Below are 14,258 nucleotides of genomic sequence, written 5' to 3' on the forward strand. Positions count from 1 at the left end.
ACAGGTGCATATGTCGAGTGTGATCGCAGAGGAGGGAGAGAATGGATCTGCTCCAAAACTGGGACGACGTCGGAGTAGCCATGGGGCTGAGCAGCAAATCCGGTAGTTCAGCGGTGTGGCTGCTGCTGTGATCCGACGGCAGGACAGCGAGGCAGAGTAGCTCCGGTAATCGGCACTGGCAACTGCAAGGCTATGGAGGTCCTAGGGTCTTGTGGCGGCTGTTCTGCAATTCCAGCAGCTGAAGGCGGCTGCAAAGCACTAGAGGACGACTGCAAGGTGTTGGCAGCCACGATTCCGTGAGGTTGCATTGAGGTTTTCACCACGCAACCATGAGATGGGCCCATCGTGGTGGCGTTACTCTTCGTACGTCTTGTATCAACCATGGTTGTCAGAAAAAATGTGTGAAAGATGGATTTAGAGCACGCTTTGAATATATCTCGTGCTCTCAATGAAAGCACAAATTTATTTGTGCAAATAATCTCACGGGAGAATATTCGCCCAAGATTCCTTCGTCTTCTCCGCCTCTCTTTCTCCCTACAAAACAGATCGGAGTAAAAAGACCACACCCGGGGGGTGTTGGCCAAAGACCCTCCGATGCCTAAGTTAGGTAGGGTATTTCAAGGAAAACCGGGTGGCCGGAGCCGTGTGTGGTGGCCGGAGCCTTGTGTGAGAGAGAGAAAGAGAGGAGGTGGCTAGGGTTTTTGAGAAATAATTTATGCAGAGTTTCAGTAGGAATTCTGACGTACCTCTACCATTGTGTGTGGCTATGCTTTTATAGTAGTCTCGGAGGCTAGGGTTTCAGAGGAATAATTCCGTAGACGGAAGGGAATTATTCCTCCCTTTTTTGGAATTGATTTGATTAATTAGAGATTTGATTAATTAGGGATTTGATTAATTAGGGTAAATCAAATCCCTAATTGTGGTAGGTATCAAATCAAATCCTGACTTAAGTAGATAACTCCTCATTTAATTGGAAATTGGGGTAGGAATAGAATTAATTCTCGACCCGATTAGGTAATATTCTATTTAATTGGGTAATCCCCAATTAAATTGAATAATTCCCAATTAGGTCAAATAATCCCCAAATGGAAGGAATTATTTGACCTAGGGTTTTGATTTAATTAGGTTCCCACAGTTGGCAAACCTCTTTTCTAGAGTGAGCCATAGGTCTCTAGCAGTGGGGCAACCAACAGCATAGGGCAGAATGCTTTCAGACAGAGAAGCATGAAGTCAAATAGTCTTTTTTTGTCCGAAGGGTAAAGGCAGGATTTTCTGTGATGGAGAGAGAGAGGTCAGGGAGAGGAAGAAAGCGTGGGGGAGTAGGAGCTGAGCCATCAAGAATGCTAAGCATATCATAGTTTTGTAATACAGGAATGAAAAGTTCCTTCCAAAGCATGTAATTATCTCGGTGAAGCTTGATTGGCATGAGATTTGGGACATTGTGTGTAGACACAGTAGGAAAGGATGAGGAATAGAGTTTAGAGGTGGGGGAAGAGAGGTCAGGGGGAGGGGTGACAGTTTCAGAAAATGGATTTTGAAAGTCGTTTGAGGTAGACATATTAATAGGGGTACCGTGAGGTAGGAGAGAGGCCTGATACCATAAAGAGAAAAGGAATGCAGAGACAAAGATGAGGCAGAGAAGACAATAAAGAAGTTTTTGTATTATATATTTTTACTCTATATATTACACAATGAATAAATGAATGCTTTTATAGACAGCTTTTACAAATATTCTAGAATGGAATAGAAGGGACTAATAGATAAGGACCAGGTAAGGTAGCCGTTTGGGAGGAGAATATGCTGAGCATATGTTGAGTCATATTTGGTCTTTGCTAGCTGGTGCATGCTGGTATGTACGATTCAATATTGAGGCTTCATTTGGAATGGTGCTTTGTGGTGTTGCATCAATGGTTGTGATGGACTACTGTGTATGGTTATGAGCCCCCTGGTGTTCTCTCCCTACAATGAATATTGGAGACATTTACGAAAGATAACTGTGATGGAGCTCTTCAGTGTCAACCGTGTTTGGTCATTCAGATCAATAAGGGAAGAGGAGGTATGGGATTTGATTGAATTCATTGCCTCATCTGAGGGACGTAGCATAAATCTCAGCGACAAGATTTACACCATGACAAGTGATTTCCAGGGCAGCATTTGGTAACAAGTGCAAATATCAGCATGAGTTTACCACATTGGTTGGGGAAATCATACCTCTTATTGGAGGCTTTAACATCGCTGATTTGTACCCTTCCCTTGCATTCCTTTGTTTAATTCTTGAAAATATTGTCGGTGAACATAAGATGAAGAGAAAAGCTAGTAACAACACTAGTGGTGATGAGCGAGATCTGGTGGACACGCTGCTTAATTATGAGGAAGCTAATAAGCCTGAGTTTCATCTCACAACCAATCAAATCAAAGTGGTCGCCATGGGAAGACCTGTATACAGTCAAACAATAAAACCTTTTTATCGTACAACAGTATAATCCATTGTAACTTCACCATGTTTTCAGGACATTTACTTTGCAGGCAGTGAATCTTTTGCAACCACAATCGAATGGGAAATGTCAGAGCTACTAAGAAACCTGAGAGTAATGGAGAAGGCTCAATCTGAGGTGTGACATGCATTCAAGGGAAAGAACAAAATTGAAGAGGAAGACGTTCAAAAGCTAGATTAATTGAAACTAGTCATCAAAGAAACATAACACCCTTTGGGTCCTTTCATCCCAAGAGAAGAAAAGGAAAGATGCAAAATTAGTGGATATATAATACCAGCCAAGGCCAAAATCCTTGTCAATGCATAGGCAATAGTGAGAGATCCAAAAATTTGGGCTGATCCGGCGTGCTTTCAACCAGAATGTTTTGAAGGTTCTTCCATAGGCTTCGAAGGGAACAGTTCCGAGTTGCTCCCACTAGGTGCAGGTGCAGGATTTGTCTAGGCATCTCATTTGCTACTTCAAACATTGAGCTTGGACTTGCTCAACTCTTGTACCGCTTCAACTGGAAACTTCCAAATGATACTAAATCAGAAGCCCTTGACATGGCTAAGAATTTTGGAATCACAGATAGTAGAAGGAACAATCTGCATGTGATCACCACCATACATATTCCTTTCCGTAAATGAGACAATTAAGGATGTCAATGGAAGAATGCTGTCAAGCCTTCAGAAATTTTTTTCTGTGGATACAAGCGATATTGGGGGAGGGAGGAATCGAACCTAGGACCTCGGATGCAGGGGTATCTCTTAACCACTTGAGCTACAAGCCCCTTGCTTTGTATGCAGCTTCATTAGTATATGCAATATTAGAAAACATTTACTATTCAGCATTAATGTTCTTGTACATGATAAGTTATTGCTAATAATAATAAACAAAGAAATAATGTGTTATCAGTTCTCTATTTACATTGAGCTCTCATTCTTGATTCATTTAAAAAAAACCTCGGGGTATTAGCGATTGCTGGAAACTATGTAAAGTCATTATGCAACTGCCAATGCCATTGCCATTGCTGGTGCAGCAGCTGTTGTTTCTTTTACAGAATATTCATCCATTGACTGCAAGAGCTTGGTACAATGGAATTCAATTTGTAGCCGATGATGAAGAGGTGTAGATGCCATCAAACCCTTCTTAAGATCCGCTAGCAATTCCCTTATAGGGATAGCAGCCAAAAAGCTCTTAATATAATTTGCAAGCTTCTCTTCCTTTGCATACAACCTCCTCTTCCACATCACTGTTTTCTAAATCTTTCTGGGTCAACACAAGAGCCCCTTCAGCTTTAGTTTCCTTACAGTTGTTCAGTCGCACCTGATTTACCAATTTCTCATAAGATGCTTTAGCCTCACTTGGTAATCTTTGGATTGTTGTGTCTTTATCAAATTTCAGGATATAGGCCTGGTTGCAACCTTCATATAACCTCTCCCCTAATGTGTCAATTATGTAAAAAGCATCGTGCTCTACCTTTAGTACAAAGAAATGGTCGTTCTAACTCACAATGTAGATCAGAGGTTAAATATTGCAAGCACATTCTGATGCAGAACGACGATCTCATCCCAGATCCTATCGATGGAAATGGCACCCTAAAGGAAGTCAAAATCCTTGTTTTGTAGTTCTTCAGGATGAAAGAATCCTATGAAAGACTTCTCTGGAACTATAGACAAAAGACGAATTTTAGCTTGAAGGATGGTCTTGTTTACACCATAATCAACCAAGCATATCCAGCCTCAAAGCGACTAGCACCAAAGGCAGATACTCCTTTTCCCCTACCGAAGGAAGACATTCTTCCGAGGTGCCAAGCACCTGCCGAAGCTCCCGATTGCCGAAGGCCATAATTGCCAAACCTAATCTGCAGGACAAGCGTCACCACCACAGCGATTTGCACAAAGTTCCACATTGAAACTTTGTGCAAATCTCCCACTTTCACTTCCCTATAAATAGGGAACAGTACCCAAGTAAAAAGGGTAACTACTTTCTCATCTTTACTATTACTCTGTCAAAGTTACCCCATATAGCTCACTTAAGTATCAGAGAGTCTTCAGCCGGCACCACACCGGTGGCCAACATTTGAGCAGTTTGCCCCCACACCTCATCCCTAAGTTGGACTCAATCTTTGTCGGACCATTTTGAGCATCAATAGGTCTCAAGATGAAAGTGCTTATTTATCAGGGAAACGCTCTATGTAGGCCTCGTTATCACAGAGAGTTCTCCACTCTGATGATCCATCTCTAATGAGACTATCAAATTCACACTTGATAGGCATCTCATTTCTGTTGGATTTCAACCAATCTGCAATGACTGCAACCAAGGTCGTGCATGCACTCTCTCTAGCAGCACGTTCACTCCGCTGATCAATTGAAACAAAAAATACTTCAGTTTGAAGCTTCATATGTTCATCACGTCACTTCCTTATGCTCCCAAATGCCAACAGAAAAATTCTCATCTCCGAATTCAGATATAGAACTTTATGTGTGATGTGACTTTCAAAGTAAAAAAAAAAAAAAGTTTTAAAAAATCAATACAGAAATGAAGACAAGCAAAAACATGTACAGAAAACAACAGCGAGAGGTTGCGTACATACCTCAAAATTGGATTCATGAGAGGAACTAAGCTGCCTGCGATCAAAATCAATATCATCTCTGTAGAATTGTAAATGATGAGCTGATAGGTATAGTAAAAGCCTAGAATATTAACTGTGTATGCACTTAGTCTTAGAGAATGACAAGTGCAAGGCTCTTAAAGGTAAGGCTGAAATAAGCCACATGTAATGATCCTAGAATATAGCTAGATGAATGGCTAAGATGCAATGTTGCTTGTGTGCATCCAGCTAAGGCTAACGGTCATATAGTGAATGCTGTGTGTGCTCACTTTTTACAGAGATAGAGAATATACATTCCTTACCTCACCTTCTTGGTGAGTAAGAGAGCATTATCAACACTCTGCATTTTTTCCTTGTTCATTCTTCCATTGTTTCTCTCTACTTGGGAATCCCATAACCCAGTTAGAATCCTAAAACATTAACATGGCCTCAGAGCCAGGTTGGATCAATTGAATCTAGGCCTTTTTCAAAACTGTGAAATCAAGCTATATCTGTGCTCACTCAAGTTCGTGGCGATTGTTGGAGCTCAATTGAAATATGAAACAAGCTGTTTTTGGTTACTTGAGATCAGAAATGTCTGGATTTGGAAGTTTAGAAGCAAGAATTCTGATCTTCTCCGGTGAGAACTACGAGTTCTGGAGAATCAAGATGGTAACTATATTCAAGTCATATGGGTTGTGGACTCTAGTGGAGAAAGGAATCACGATTCCAGATTCGAAGAAGAAGAAGTCAACTAAGGAACTATCAGCAGAAGAAGATGATGAGAATATGGCTACGATCCTTATGAAAGGTGCAAAAACGTTGGGGATTATTCAAAATGCAGTTTCCGATCAGATCTTCCCTCGTATTGCCAATGCAGATTCAATGGCATGGGAGTTGTTGTATGGAGAATATCATGGTGGTGACCATGTCAGATTGGAATCCAAAGGGCAAGCCATGGGAATCAAAATCCAAAGATCAACAAACTAGCTCTGCACAGAATTTATCACAATCAGTGAGTCAAGAAGGTCCAAAACCACAATGCAAAGTGTGCTCAAAGTTTCATTTTGGTGAATGCAAGTATAAAAGAAAGCCTAAGTGTTACAATTGTGACAGATTTGGACATTGGGCTAGAGAATGTATTGCAAATAAAACTATGCAGAAAGCTAACTAGGCAAATCAAGTGGGAGTAACAAGAAATTTGTTCTATGCCAGTAGTACCATCTCTAAAACAGGTGTTAATGGTGAGTGGTACATAGACAGTGGCTGCAGCAATCATATGAGTGGGGTAGAAAGTTGCTAGCTAACATAAGAACAAATGTAATAGGCAAGGTACAAATGCCAACTGGAGAGCTTGTAAATGTAGCTAGAATAGGCAATCTGGTGATTGGCACTAGCAAAGGTAGAAAGTACATCAAAGAAGTGATGTACCTACCTGGGTTGAAGGAGAACTTGCGAAGTTGGGATAGATGGATGAGCATGGTTATTATTTGCTATTTGGAGGCAAAATGTTCGGTATTTTTGACAGTGCTTCACTAGAGAATCTTGTCATCAAAGTGGAAATGAAAAGGAATAGAAGCTATCCTTTGGCACTATTACCAAATGATCATGTTGCACTGAAAACAAGTGTATCTCGCTCTGCGTGGACTTGGTACAAAAGGCTAGGTCACCTACTGTTTGATTTCTTTAATATGCATGTTCAAGATCTTTCACACAATCTGAAATACGTAAAGACATAAAGACATACATGGAGCCATCTTCCTTGAGTACACGACCTCTAAACTCATCCAATCCGTAGCAGCAATCCTAGCAAGAACAGGAATGGCTCAAGACTTTTGCTCTCTCATAATGATGCGGAAAGAATCTTTGGTGGAAACTGGAGAAAAAATCTCAGTGTAGTCAATTCCCTCCCTTTGAGTGAATCCTTTTGCTACCAATCTAGCCTTAAATCTTTCGATTCTTCCATCCTTATCTTTCATTGTTTTAAATACCCATTTCGAGCCTACCAATTTCTGGCTCATGTGAGGTTCAACTAATTCCCATACTTGATTATTCTTCATGCTTTCGAGTTCATTTAACATTGCTTCTCTCCAGTTTTTTGCATTTTGACTCTCCATAGATTCTTTAAAACTTGTTGGATCAGCCTCATCTCCAATGTCAAAATCTGCTTCTTGTAAGTACACATAATCTGAATTTGCTGTGGATCTTCTTGTTCTATCATATCTCTTTAACGACATTATTTCAGGTGAATTTTCTTGTGGGTTTTCTGCAGTTTGTTCTTATTGTTATTGATCAACTAGTTCTTCATACTGAACAACCAATCTCAACAATTCGAGTACTGTAATTTGGACAATAAAATTAAAAAAAAACTTAAAACATAATTCAGGTAACATAATTTGAATATAAAATCTAGAACCCTTTGACCTTGCAGGATAACCAGTAAAATGACAGCAAATTATTTTAGGATCAAACTTCTTCTCTTGAGGATCAAACTTCTGCTCTGGAAGTCCAAATTTCGAAAAAATGTCTTACATACGGAGTTACTAGGCACTCTATAGTTTGTTGTTTCGATCACCTCTCTCAAAAAGCTTAGGCAAATCAGTTTTGAAAATCTTGCTAAAAACCATGTCCTTCAAAGTTCGATTTCTTCTCTCAGTCACACCATTCTGTTGCGGAATTCCTAGCGTTGTGCACTGAGCAGCTATTCCATTTTCTTGTAGATACCTAGTAAAAAGGTCTAGCACGTCTTCCTTCTTCATCAAACATCCATAATGCTCACTGCCTCTATCTGACCTCACAATTTTGATCTTTTTCTCAAGTTGCTTGTCTACTCTAGTTTGAAATTTTTTGAACATTTCAAAAGATTGAGACTTTTCTGCTATGAGATATAGATAACCAAAATGAGAATGGTCATCTATAAAGGTGATGAAATAGCGATTTCCATCAATTATTTGATGAGGGAATGGTCCACAAATATTTGTGTGGATGATTTCTAAAAGATCACTACTGTGAGTTGTACCTTTCTTTTTAGTCTTAGTGAGTTTTCCTTTAACACATTCAATACGAATTTTGTCATCACTGAACAAGAATTTTTTTCTCACTCGATTCAGCTATTAACAAGAATTTTCACTCTTTCTTTTAAAATGTGCCCTAAACATCCATGTGATAACCTAGTGGATGTTCCTTCACTTCTAATCTTTTTCTCTCTTGATCTAGCTATTAAAACTTCACTATCTTTATTGTAATTGAGAAAATATAATCCATCTTTATTGTCTTTGAATTCTGAGATACAAAATATCTTTATTGAATCTAAAATAAAACCAAGTCTTAATAATCTTGAAACAGAAATTAAATTTCTATTTATTTAGGGTACTGAAACTACATCATCCAACACTGAAATAAATGCTAAATTCAACTTAAAATCAACTACTCCAATAATATTCAATGAAAACAATAGGTAGCTGTCTAATCCTCCTTGTCACAACTTCTGCCATGAAAGTGTTGTTCTCCCTAGCAGGGAACGGGTCGAGGACCGCTATATCCTTATTAGTGGTGGTATCGAAAATCTCAACAAGTGATTCAGGTTGGGGTGTAGGTTTCACAGACTGCACTAGGAGAATCTTGTATCGAAGTAGCTTATTGATGTTTTGTCCTCTCCCATAAGCACATACACCGAGCTTTACAACAATCCTGAGACTTCTGAGATTGTCCTTTGTGGCCATGTATATCCTTATGGGTCCTCCATAAAGTCGACGACGTCGTTGCCCCTTAACCCTTTTTCACTCCAGCTCATCTTCGTTCCGCTTCTTAATTAGCTCCACTATATTCTTTACTAGAATTCCATTTGTGATTAGTTGACACGAGTGGCTCCTATGCTTTTCCTTTTCCCTAAGCTCTAGGAGTTGTGCTACAAGACAAATATGCGAAATGGCTAGCTTGAATTAAATATAATCATGAGTGAGATCATAAACAATCTCATTCATTCCGAGAATAACTTCAAAATCAAACGTCCATATTTTGAAGTTTGATCCAGTGAATCTTTCAATTTGCGAGAAATTGATTGAGGAAGTGTTCAAAGCTGTAAGGATTTGCAAAAGAAAGTATAATTATTTTCCAAGAAACCGATTCTCAATTTGTTAAGAGAAAACAATTTTTTCGTTTAACTTTATTCACAAATCTAACAAATAACACATGCAAGCTTCCTTAATTATGTATCACACCTTTGTGGCAAGAGATTACTTATAGCTTACACAAATTACGTGTTATCTTGTGCCATCATAAACAAATTACAAGATAGATTCTATTTGTTGAAGAAACTTATTAAGCAATTTAAGTATGATGCAATTTTTGGTTATTTCTTTAGGGTTTGAGTATTTAGATTTGGTTTTGTTATGAAAAGTTTGTTGATTCTCAGAACAAAGACAAACACCTATCTAGCTCATAAAATAACCAAACAAGCACAATTCAAGAAAGAAAACCCTAAATTGCAGTGAATAGTAATTTCTGCCGTGAACAATGTTTTAGGGGTTTTTGGTGTCTGTTTTTGACGCAAAATATCTTTTTAAATAGGGAATGACCTAATTAACACAACACACATCTTTGTTGTGACATATAGGGATTTTAAGGGTTTTATGCCATGAAGAAATGACAAAAAAACAAGTGGGATGACGAGTGCGAAGTAGCTTTTCAAAACCTAAAACCTACCTCACTTCACGACTATTAGGCGAAGATCCTTTCATCTACCTAGTGGTGTCCAACTCAGCGATCAACTCAACTCTTATCCAAGAAGAGCTGGGGGCACAACATCTAGTATTCTACACGTCAAAAGCCCTCTTCGATGCAGAGACTCATTATCCGAAAATAGAGAGGCTCATTTTGTCGCTTGTAGTTTCCGCAAGAAAGTTAAGACCCTACTATCAAGCTCACTGGATAATAGTCATGATAAAAGAAATGGGTTATCAAACTCAGTCAATACGACGTCCTCTACCGGCCAAAGACTACTAGGAAAGCATGCTTTAGCATATTGTGTTGAAGACTTTACTCCGACAACCGAAGAAGAGAAACTGGTCATAAAAAATAAAAATAAAAAAAAGGAAAACTCGAGAATAGACGATACCACCTCCGCCGATCCAAATTTACCCAAAGACATGTGGTAGTTGCACATAGACGGAGCATCCAATCATAAGGGAGCTGGATCAGGCGTCGTCATAATCGCCCCAGACTGGAACTATATTCGAACAAGCCATCACACTGGATTTTCAGCTTCAAACAAAGAAGCATAATACAAGGCATTTCTCACCAGATTGCGTTTAGTAAAAGAACTGTCGATTAAGAGATTGGCCATCTACTCGGACTCCCAGCTGATCACAAATCAAGCTTCAGGCGAGTACATGGAAAAACATCCAAGAATGATCTAGTACCTCCACAAAGTCCAAATGCTTTTGAAGGAAATCCCCACTTTCACTATCCAGCAAGTTCCTCAGGCAGAGAACACTTATGTAGATGCATTGGCAATCCTAGGATCAGTGCTAGACACCCAGTTTAGACTCTTCATCCTAATCGAACACCTTGATTGACCAAGCATCGAATATATAGAGCAAATCGATTCAATGTAGATTGATAAAGACCCTAGCTGGGAATACCCCATCATCCATTATTTGGTGGATAAAAATCTGCCAAAGGATAAGTCCGAAGCTAAGAAGGCCCAACAGAAGGTCGCGAGATACTACAAGCAAGACAACAAGCTCATTCACATATCATACTCCGGCCTTCATCTCCGATGCATAAAATACCCTCAAACAATTGAGGTTCTCTGTAAAATTCACGATGGCGAGTATGGTAACCACTCTGGGGAAAGGTCACTTGCCCAAAAGGCTCTAAGCATAGGCTATTTCTAGCATACCATGCTCCATGACTGCACCGAGTATGTCAAAAGATGTGATTGCTGCCAACAGTATAAGCCAGTTCCTAACTTGCCTGCGGAAGTCTACCATCCGCAAAATAGTCCATGACCATTCATGCAATAGGCTATAGCCGAAGGAAAATTGATAGATGAGTTCCCTAGAGTACTATGAGCTTATCGAACCACCAAAAGAAGATCGACTGGTAAAACCCCATTGTCCCCTTCATAAGTATTGAGGTGGGTAGTATCAATGTCCTCATCTTCAATGGCGTAGTAAGGAGCAGTCCCATTTGTGTAGTCTAAGTAGCCCATCTTGTAAGCGTCAATGATAGCTTCAAGGTTGAATTTTTAAGCAGTCATGTGCTAGATACAAAACTTGGCCAAAAGCTTGTCATAACTATGGGAGATGTCAGCATTCTTATGCTCAAGACGAAAGTAAGCCTCTTTTCGACTATGCATACTGGCAATAGAAGAGTTGAGTTCACTTTCTTTCTTAGCAAGGGAACTTTTCAACTAAGATATAATATCCCTCAGTTCAGGCATCTTCTTTTCATAACGGATCTACTCGACTAAGAGCTTGCTAGTCAAATCAGCATTCTTCTTCTGCAACTCGCTGAGCTGAGCAGAAGAGTAGGCAACAAAAGACGAGTTCCAGATGGCCTCAACAATAAGAACTAACCATTTTTTAAGCAAATGAACAACCGCTTCCTTTTGCTTCTCTAAGGAGCAAATGAACAACCACTTTCTTTTGCTTATCTAAGGAAAGACTTGAGAATGTGCTAAGGTCACTAGCCTGATGGATATCATCAACCAGCTTGACACAGGCAGACGAGCTTTATAGGAAGTTCGTCTTAAGTAGATCAGACACGCTTGCATCCCCTACAAGTTTGGTCTTGTCAACCTTGGGATCAGTCGCTCGCATTGTCAAATAACCCTTTCTCCCAAGCAGAGGCTCTTTAACCTTCTTAATCGCCGCCATCCTTCCTTCCAAGGTAGTCGACAACGCCGAATCAACTTCATGTTGGACTGCTCGTGACTTAACAGCTAGATCGCAATGGTTAGGCGGATGAGCAAACGTCCCAGTTCAATCTTCTTCCCTTGACCGGTGCAAACGACTTGAATTTTGGAAAAGAATATTAGCATCTCTTTGCCTCTTGGCAAGTGAGCTGGTTCTGGAGTTGACCTCTTCACGGGGAAGATCACAGTCTCTGAGCTTGTCAGTAGGAAACTTTTGTGAAACATCCCGAATGTTTCGCATACCGCCAACCTTTTTGCTATCTATGCCGATAAGATGCTTAACCCTAGCAGATGATGGGGGAGCAGATCCTACTTTAGTCTTCTCAACAAACGGGACCTCTTTCAAGGAAGACTTGGTCACAGCAGAAAGAAGTCTTGGCTTCTTTCTCAATGGAGACACATCCCTCGACCGCGAAGTCGCAACTTCATCTCTTTAGGACTTGACGTCAACCTTTCTTTTTAGAGGGATTTGACAGAACACTCCTTCTCTTCAGTAGGCAAATCATTAAAGTCTGGACCATTCTGCTTTCATCTCTTAACATCCTGTGCAGGGTTAGGCCACCAACTTTTTCCCAATACTTGCTCAACAGTCAACGCCACTTGTGAAACCTCACAGAGATGTTCAAGGCCAGACCGACCTTAACCATGTCCGACCCAAGTTCTAGTCTCTTGCAAATATCATTCTCTGCAAGTAGAAGATTAGAAGTTAGTCAGTCACACTTCAAGAAATTTTAAATAAATAAAAAAAAGGAAGCATATCGAAACAACATTATGACGTACTGTCACAGTAAGTGATGGGAACAAGTGGACCATCGCTAACATCACCTTCCAACTGTCAGCTGACTTCTAGCACATCGACATGCCATAAATGATCTCCTTGGCTTAAACTGTCAAATAGCTTGGCATTGCACACACACATACTTGAGCATACTTCTTGTAACGCCTCACTTCGAAGAAGTTAAAGAACTCTCGCATCGTCATATCCAACTTGAAGAAGCGGCTCAATTTCTCAAAGCAAATAATCGCCCTGTAGACGTTCAGAGTACACTGACTTGTACCATACTCGATTGCGCAGAACACCTCTTTGAAACACTTTGACAGCGGGAACATGAAGCCCAAGGAGAAACCCAATGGAACATGAAGGAACGAAAGGTGATGATTCTAGTATCTGGATCATTCGCATACACACAAGGTACATCATCAGTCGAAAACTCTACCAGCTTAACGTGCACGTCATCAAGTATGGCAAAGGCATAAGTGGCACCTCACTTCTAGAACTGAGCTTCATATTAACACAGTGCAGATTAGCCACAAATCTCTTTCTTGTGCATTTTGGAGCTTCCCCACAGATACAAAGGCACTTGTGAGCTTGGTGATCGGCTACCATCCTTGGAAGATATGATCAATGAATAGCTACAAAAAGGGAAGAAAATTGCAAGTCAGATAGCATGTCAAAATCCTAGAGTTGCAGTTCAAAAAAAAAAAAAAAAGTAGCCGCAGCCAATGACCACCTTGGCAATAGCCGCTGTTCATAGCAAGGTCTGCCTGAAAAAAAAAGCAACAATGAGTGACGAGCACAACAGAAGCACAATAATAGCCATTGCCGCCTATTGCGGCAACAACCACCACTGCGCCACCACCATCTGAGGTGACCACACTGCATCCTTCCACCACTGTGTGATGCCAACGCAGCTCACGCCGTGACTAGAGGTGTTGAAGACAACCAGTAGGATACCCAACTAGTCCTCTCTACGAAGAAGAAAAGATGAAGAAAAAAATGCTCGAATTACCTTGGGATGCACAACAACTCCTCTCTTCTACGAGTAGTACAAATTCTCCAAAATCTCTCTCAAGTAAGAAAGTAGCGAAGACAAGTTTGCAATTTGAAGAAGAGTGAAGAGAAATCTTGTATTTATATAGCTTGGGCATCCTAGGTCAAGGAGGTATCACAAGCCTATTCCCATTGAGAACCCAACTCCAAGAAAAGTCAAAAGCCTACTCCGACTAGGAGCCCAATTTGCGAAAAAGAGTCGAACTCACAGATTAGAGAACATTTTTCATCTCCTACATACCTCACAAGTGCCATGCAGAAGTTGAGGGGCATTTGTGGGAGTAAATAATTCGGTTTCCAATCACAAGATGCCACATGGACAAGAAGAATATCTCCTACGTCAATTAATTGAGCCAATGTATTTGGAAAATTAATTGATACTAAAAATAGGGATATTATCTTAAATATGGGATATCCTAATTTGGAGATATCATCATCAAA

The sequence above is a fragment of the Prunus persica genome, chromosome G2, assembly GCF_000346465.2.
Source record: "Prunus persica cultivar Lovell chromosome G2, Prunus_persica_NCBIv2, whole genome shotgun sequence".
Classification (NCBI taxonomy): Eukaryota; Viridiplantae; Streptophyta; class Magnoliopsida; order Rosales; family Rosaceae; genus Prunus; species Prunus persica.